The 8,071-nt window shown below is 43.3% G+C and overlaps 1 pseudogene; it reads right to left on the reverse strand.

Annotated features, from left to right (window-relative positions):
* Positions 1–3,473, reverse strand: part of LOC130866217 (glycolipid transfer protein domain-containing protein 2-like) — a 39,000-nt pseudogene extending 35,527 nt beyond the window's left edge.
* Positions 3,474–8,071: the final 4,598 nt, after the last annotated feature.

Here is an 8,071-nt window from a genome sequence, read left to right on the forward strand (position 1 = left end):
GTTTGGGGGTGGAGTGGGACTTATGCTTTACAGGGCCCAATAGATAGGGGTAGTTGGGGCAACCTACCTGCAGGAAGCTTGCCTGCTGACTGGCTAGTGAAGCTGAGGCAGGTTCCATGCCCCCACCAAGGGCCTAGAGAGTAGGGTACCCAGCTGAGTAGCTGATCACTAACCTCTTGGTTCATTCTGTCAGCCACAGTCTGTGCTTCAGAGTTCCTCTGATGTCGTGGGGAAATGGGTTGGGTTTGGGGACAGAGTGGTACTTGTAGCTCACAGGGTCTGATCAATCTCAAGGATTGATTTTTTTTTTAACATTTTCCTGTGTGATTTTTTTTAAACAAATGTGTACCTTGGAATTATTCAGCTATTTAAGATTCTCTTGGTAAATCGAAGCAAATGCAAATAAAAATCATTTGGGGAACAATGCCCAAGAAAGGATATCAGAAAATGTTAAATTTTTCAAAATAACTAATACTGAAAGCTTGTTCCTCTGAGCTTTGTTATTGACAATGTAAATACCTCATGATTTGGAAAACTCTAACATCAGCTTACAGGTTTCCATGACAACAGCTATCACCATTACCAGTCTACCTGAGAGGATCCAAAAGTAAGGGAGTAATTTAAAAGTCTTTCACTGACCATGACTTCTGAAATGGCAAATGTTTCTTCTTCATGCTGCCTTCTCCTTCACTGAAGGCCACCCACTCTGTATTTCCCATCCTCAGAGCTACATAGTTCCATTGCTTGACAATGCAGGACATTGCACTTTTTCTACCGTATTACATCTAAAATAGATTATGAAATTCAGGGGCGATGGGGTCTCTCAGCTTTGATTCTCAATGCTTATTCTAATGACGTAGAAGTTGTTTGATTTGTACAGACTTTGGGACTGTTTAACTTTGGTGTGTGACGTTTTAAATACTTGCAATCTTATTTAATAATAGAGTTAATACAAATTCAATAAACAAATGAAATCATGAAAGTTTAACAAAGAAAGAAGTTCTCAGACTAAATTAATTGTACTAATAAATATGTATTAAAATACATGTCAGTTGCATTCCAGTAAAATGGCAAAGTATCATGACAAAGAGAAACACCTCCAAACAAAAACAAAAATAAAATTATAGATTTCTATCAGCAATAAACAAATTTCCTAAGAGAAATGGATTCACAGCTGCAAAGTTATGAAGAGAAGACAAATGTGCTCTCATCCCAGAGTCAGGAATGCTGCGATGGTGAGGCCATTTGGAGTCACACAGACATATGTAAAGGAAGGTCACAGGCTGGGAGTACAGGTCAGTGGTAGGGCATTTACCTAGCGTGTGCCAAACCCTGGCTTCAGCCTTCAGCACAGCAAAAATAAACAGAGCTAAAGAACATTAGATGAACTTTGGAAATAAGTAGATTTATAGCATAGAAGTAAGGGGCACGTTTAACAGTGAGCAAGGAACCAGGAAAATGTACAGAAATTAAAAATGGATGTTGTTTGTAAACAAAAACAAAATTATGTTTATGCTTGATTACATGGTATATCTAAAATCGTAGGCAAAAAAGAACTGTAACACAAACAGGTGCCTGCTTGTTATTGGGGTTTTTGTCCCACCCGGTACCCCACAACTGTTTAGCCCCAAAGAAAATCACACATAGGTCTCCATAAATTATAAGCTAATTGGCCCATTAGCTCTAGCCTCTCACAAGCTAACTCTCACGTCTTGATTAACCCATTTTTCTGATCTATGTTAGCCATGTGGCTCAGTACCTTTTTCAGTGAGGCAGATCACATCCTGCTGCTTAGGTGGTCTGGGCAGGAGTGGGAGGAATCAACTTCCTCCTTCCCAGAATTCTCCTGTTCTCATTACATCATTTCTACTTTCTGTCTGGTTTTCCCCCCTGTATTTCCTGCCTGGCCAATCAGCGTTTATTTATAACATGATTGACAGAATACAGACAATTCTCCCAACCAAAATCCTGATTATGTGACTACACTTTATTGTAGTCTGTGGCCTAAAGGTTTCATTTGGTGAAAGACCGTAGAACAGTATGATAGCTCAGACCGTCTTTGGTGACACTTCGTGACTATCATGACATTGACACTGAGTGGTGTATTTATAACACAGCTATCCCAATGAGACAGCTGATGCCTCGTGAGATTCGAGTTGCTTGTGAACTTGTGAGCTCGAGGCCAGCCTAGTCTACCAGAGCTGGTATTTTAAAACTGCAGCTTCTCTGAAACGCTTTACTCTAGTCTTTCCCAAGCTTTCTCAGGCTTTTTGTGGATGCAGCTATCCATGTGGGCGCCATTCTGTAACATGAATGGGGGCCAGGCCTGCTTGTTTGGGTTTCTGTCCTGCCCGGTACCCCACAACTGTTTAGCGCCAAAGAAAATCACACATAGGTCTCCACAAATTATAAGCTGATTGGCCCATTAGCTGTAGGTGTGCCCGCACTGGACCTCCGAGTGTTCCTGTCTCCACTCTGTGGAGGCAGAGCTGGAACCAGCTCAGCGTGCGGTGCAGCAAAAGCAGCCTTCAAGAACCCGAGGCCCTGGCTGGTTCCCGGGATGTGGTCCCTGGTAGCTCCAGTAGTCCTGCTTGCCGCTGCCACGTCGCCATAGTAGCCAGCCACGCCTTGTGCAAAGCATCTGGGCCGGACATGCAAGCCTCGAGGGCGGTCACCTTGACGAAGGCCTCACTGGTGGCCAAGGCGAAAACAGAGCCAAGCGGGGTTAGGAACCTGTTTGGTGGTGGAAAGGTGGAGATGACTTGAGAAAGAGCAATCAGTCCTTTGGAAGATGGCTTTGGGGAAGGAGACCACTCACCTGAGTAGTTCCCTCCATCCTGCCAGATACTGAGACAACTCCACAACCCCTTCGGGGCTCAAACAGGCCAAGAAGGGGCTCATCATGCGACCCAGCACCCCTTGAGGCCCCAGACAGGGAGGCTCTTCCTTCCCCGGAACCACCACGGCTGTCAACTCTGGACCGATCTGGAAGGTGGACATAAGAGAGATGGGTGAAAAGTTCCTAACCTGCTCGGCCTACTCTTGGGTTCTGAAAAAATCGTCCCTCTGGTTTAGCCGGGTTTCCTCCTGGTTCTTCTTATCATCTGAAGGGAGAGGAGACCAGAGAGGAGCCTCCTTTCCTTAGCTTCTCAGTCTGGGACCCCTCAGACTCTGGCCTTAACTCAAAGGAACCTGGGAAGGTAGCAGTCCCTCTGGGTTGCAAGACTGCAACCCCGGCCTGCAGCCTGTCAGGATACCAGAGGTGATCTGAAGCAAGGCAGTAAGGGCTGGAGAAGGAGAAGGGGGCTCGAGTTCCCACAGGCTGGACTGCTGACTTCTCTGAGCCGGTAACACAAGAGGCCACTCATGAAAGATCGCACACTGGTGTGAAGAAATAACAGCGTGAGGATAGCGAAAGGAATCGCACGGCAGGACCAGCGTCCCGGGGCTGGGGATGTCAGTGAGACCCCCATGACCTTTGCTGGCACACGTCACCTAGCTGGGTGGTGGCTTTTGCCTCCCGTGATGTCCTGAGGTGCAGATGGTTAATAATTAATCTATTAAGGCCCCCTGCCCTGTGTCCTTTGCCCCAGAGGTCAGAGCCTGGCAAGAGAAACCTAATGAAGATCTGGGGGATTTGGCATGTGACATGTTACCTTTACATGTGGGACTAACCTGTAATAAGAGGAAGCCTCTCATGGGTCCTACTTTAACCCTGGACACGAATTCATTAGAACCTGAGGATGACGGGTCTTTGTAAACCTAATGTGGGGCCCGAGTAATAATACTGTGAGTGGAAAAGCTGATCCCAATTGCACAATAACTCTTCCTGGGAGGGGCGATAGCAGCGCTCTTCTTTTATAGTCTTATGATTTAATTTTTTTTTTTTGAGACAGGGTTTCTCTGTGTAGCTTAGGAGCCTGTCCTGGAGCTCACTTTGTAGACCAGGCTGGTCTCGAACTCACGGAGATCCACCTGCCTCTGCCTCCCAAGTGCTGGGTCTAAAGGCGTGCGCCACCACCTCCTGGCATGATTTCATTTTTAAGCTCCACATTAACTTTTCCTTCACTAAAACAATCTTTACTCTCTACTACCATGGCAGGCCCTATACTAGATTCCCCAGAATATAAAAGTGTTTTCACGGCTGGCCATGGTGGCCTAGGCCTTCGTGTAACCTTAGGTATTTGGGAGGCTGAAGTAGGAGCATCAAAAGCACAAGGTCAGCCTGCGTAACTTATCCACACTCTGTCTTAAAAATTTTTAAAGTGTGAAAAGGGCCGTTCCTACTCCAATAGCAATGTTTAGAGATGCTCACAACGGCCCAGCGTTTGACATACCATTATAGGTCTCTCTAAAATACAGACTAACGAAAATGGCTATCTGGAACTCCTGGTAACAGAATTGTTGATCTTTATTCCAAGAAGCTTGAAAAGGCACCAAAATCCATATGTGGTGTGTTTCCAAGCAGACTTTGAGGAGTTTGTGCTCTGAGACCTAAAGTCCTCATGACATTTCCTTCAACCACAACGCAAGCATGGTATAGGGTGATTCCGCTTGTGGTAAATGTGTTCATGACAGGATCTAGTGAATGTTCCTTATTGAGGAGCAAAAAACCATTGTTGAAGGCACAAATACAGGTCAGAAAGCTAAGTAAATATTATGCCTTTTTGTTTGTTTTTTTGAGACACATTTCTCTCTGTAGTTTTGGCTGTCCTGGAACTCATTCTGTAGACCAGGCTAGCCTCGATCTCACAGAGATCTTCCTGAGATCCTACTTCTGCCTCCTGAGTGCTGGTATTTAAGGCGTGCGCCACCACTGCCCAACTAATATTAAACTTTTTAAGATAATAAAAATCAAACCTTGTTCTGTGAAAAAACATTCAAAATAGTTTAAAATTTAAAAAAACGTATGAAAAGGATTAGGAGTTAGGTCAGTGGTAGAGCGTCTTTCTAGTGTGTGCAAGACTCTAGTTCAACCCCCAGTACTATGTGTGTGCGTGTGAGTGTGTATGTGTGTGCATGTGTGTGCGTGTGTAGCACAGCTCGAGCTGCACTGGGAGCATCTTCTGTCTTCCCCACTGGAATGCGAGCTTAGATGAAGACAGGTGCCTTCTCCCTCTGTGTATTCTGAAGACTGAACCCGTGACTTTGCGTGTGCCAGGGAAGCACTTAGCCTTGAGCTGTAGCATCTTCAAATCCCACGTTTTCCCCCTTTGCCTTTTTATTTTGAGACAAGGTCTAAACTGAGCAGGTTGATTCCTTTTATTTATTTGCTTCTTTGAGACAGGGTCTCTTTGAGACAGGGTCTCTGTATGTACGCCTGGCTTATTGATTTATTTGAGACAGTGTCTCTGTATAGCCCTGACTGTCCTAGAACTCACTCAATAGATCAGGCTGTTCTTAAACTCACAGAGATCTGCCTGCCTCCGCTTCCTGAATGCTGGCAGTAAAGGTGTGTATCACTATGTCTACATCTCAGGTTGGTTCTGAACTTTCTATCCTAAGCTTTCTGAGCCGCTGTGATCACACACAGGCTGGAGCCACTAGGCCTGGTCAGGCACCTTACTTTTCCTGGTCATTTTAGGCATTTGGAATATTGTTTGTGTCAAATGCATTAAAAATAAATAAATAAATATTCATTAAGGAGAGCAATGTGTCCAGGCTAGTCTCGGCTACACAGTAACTAACCCCTGTCTTAAAGAATATCAGAAGCAGAGGAAGAGCAGCCCCATTTGTTCAGTTACCTCAGTCCCTGTTCTTAAAGTCTTAGAATTATTCCCAGCTCACTGGATATGGTGCCCCCTGCTGCTAATCCTAGCACTTGGAAGGTCTAGACAGAAAGATTCTGGAGAAGTTCAGTTTAAGGCAACCGTGCTCGGGCAACCTTGCTCAGTGTTTTATGTTAACAAACTACAGAGGAGGGAATCTCAATTTTAAAAAGTCTCAGCTGGGCGTTGGTGGCACAGGCCTTTAATCCCAGTACTCAGAAAGCAGAGGACGGAGGATATCTGTGAGTTCAAGGTCAGCCTGATCTACAGAGGGAGAGAAAGTTAAAGGACAGGCTCCAAAGCTACACAGAGTAAGTAGAAGTAAGTAAGTGGAAGTAAGGAGGAAGAAGAAGAGGAGGAAGAGGAGGAAGTAGAGAAGGAAAAAGAGGAACTAGGAGACAAAGTAGAGGAGGAAGAAGAGGAGAAAGAAGAGGAAGTAAAGAAAGAAAAAGGAAGTAGAAGAAAAAGTAGAGGAGGAAGAAGAAGAAGTAAAGAATATGCATGGGATTGTCTGAGATGGGGCTCAAGGAAGAATTTGAGTGAGAGATGTTTGTCTTGGTTGGATCTTTTTGGATGGCTCTGGTTTATTAGCTAGATTTATGCATTTGTCAATTTTTGTTTGCTTGTTTGTTTTTGAGACAGGGTTTCTTTGTATGGCCCTGACTGTCCTGGAACTCACTATGTCTCTTTGTGCAGCTTGGGTTGGCCTGGAACTTGCTCTGTAGACCAGGCTGACTTCAAATTTTTACAGACATCCACCTGTCTCTTTGAGTCCTGGGATTAAAGGCATGTGCCACCACATCCTGGTTTGTAGTGGTTGTGTTTTAATATTTATTAAGCAAGAAGCATATGTCTAAACTTACTATAAAAATAGGCAATATCAAATAGCAGGAAAAGAAAAGATGATTAAACAAATATAAAATTGCTTGACAATTTAAAAGAATATCAAAGTTCTGCCTAGACAATGCCGCATACCAAAATAAATGTTCAGAAAAGCAAAATGAAATGTACATATTTAGTTATTTTTAAAATTTTAATGGTGTGTGTGCGTGCGTGCATGTGTGTGTGTGTGATGCTTATAAGTGAGGCTGCATGTATCATGGCTGAGGGACAGAGAACAGCTTTCAGAAATCAGTGACTTTCGGGAACCGAGCTCAGCACATCAGATGGCACAGCATGTGTTCCTATCCCTTGAGCCATAGCATAACCTGAGTTTCTGAATATGGCATCAATTTTTGTCTATGTTTTTAAAAGAAATACTGTTACATCACTGCCCCTTCCCTCACTTTCCTCCCTCTAGTCCCTTCCAGCTACCCTTATTGACGGGCTGTCTTAGCACAACTTTTTCCAAGAATAGAAAGTGTTAATCAATATTTCTCTAATCTTTTCTTCTAAACGCAGGGGACTTTTAAACTTGAAATTGATGGAAGAAGTCATAAACAAGAAGGTGGCGGCATTTTCATCTTAAAACTGAAATCTGTATTTCAGAAATGCCATAAATCAAGTGTATGCAATATAATTAACTTGAAAAAGAGTATACAATATCCAATTTATGTGGTTAATAGTCACACAGAGAATCTAAACTGTAAACTCTTCTTGGAAATAGATGAAACCCAAAGATGCCCTGCATAAGTGAGCAAACATATTAGCATGCAGAGCAAACAAATGTGTTTTAAAAAGGTTGATTTCCTTAGCAAAATCAAACATGAACCAAAGCAAAGCATTTTGTCTGTTAAATTAGAACAAACACTGTAACTAGTATAATCACAATGTCAAAATTGCACTAAAATGAAAATTTTGCTGAGCATTGTGGCACAGGAAATAGCGCAGCAATTCTTCATTCAATAACAAGTGGTCAGCCCTGAGAACATGTATTCAAGTAACATTCTATGGACTGGGCAGGTTATACTTTAGAATACACATGCAAATACATATATGCATATAAGGACAATCAATGGGAAGGAATCTGGATGAGATAAGGAGGAATATATGAGAGGGTTTGGAGTAACGGAAGGGAAGGAGAAATGCTGCAATTATATTGTAATCTCAAAAATAAAAGAAATAATGAAAAAAGATTATATCGCTCCTATTTGTGTGTCAGTTTACAGAGTTGTGTGTGTTGTGAGGTATCCACTGGAGACCACTTGGATGTGGTCTTTATGTGCCTGCCAGCAACTACACTAGGTGTTCAGAACCCAAGTACAGTCCAAGCCTTTCTCAGGGTGAATGTTTAAGCACAAAAACCACATCTTGGCATGCCACGCCTCAATTCGCAAGAACAGCTAGCCAGAAGAGGAACACAG

The sequence above is a fragment of the Chionomys nivalis genome, chromosome 25 (genome assembly GCF_950005125.1).
Source record: "Chionomys nivalis chromosome 25, mChiNiv1.1, whole genome shotgun sequence".
Taxonomy (NCBI): domain Eukaryota; kingdom Metazoa; phylum Chordata; class Mammalia; order Rodentia; family Cricetidae; genus Chionomys; species Chionomys nivalis.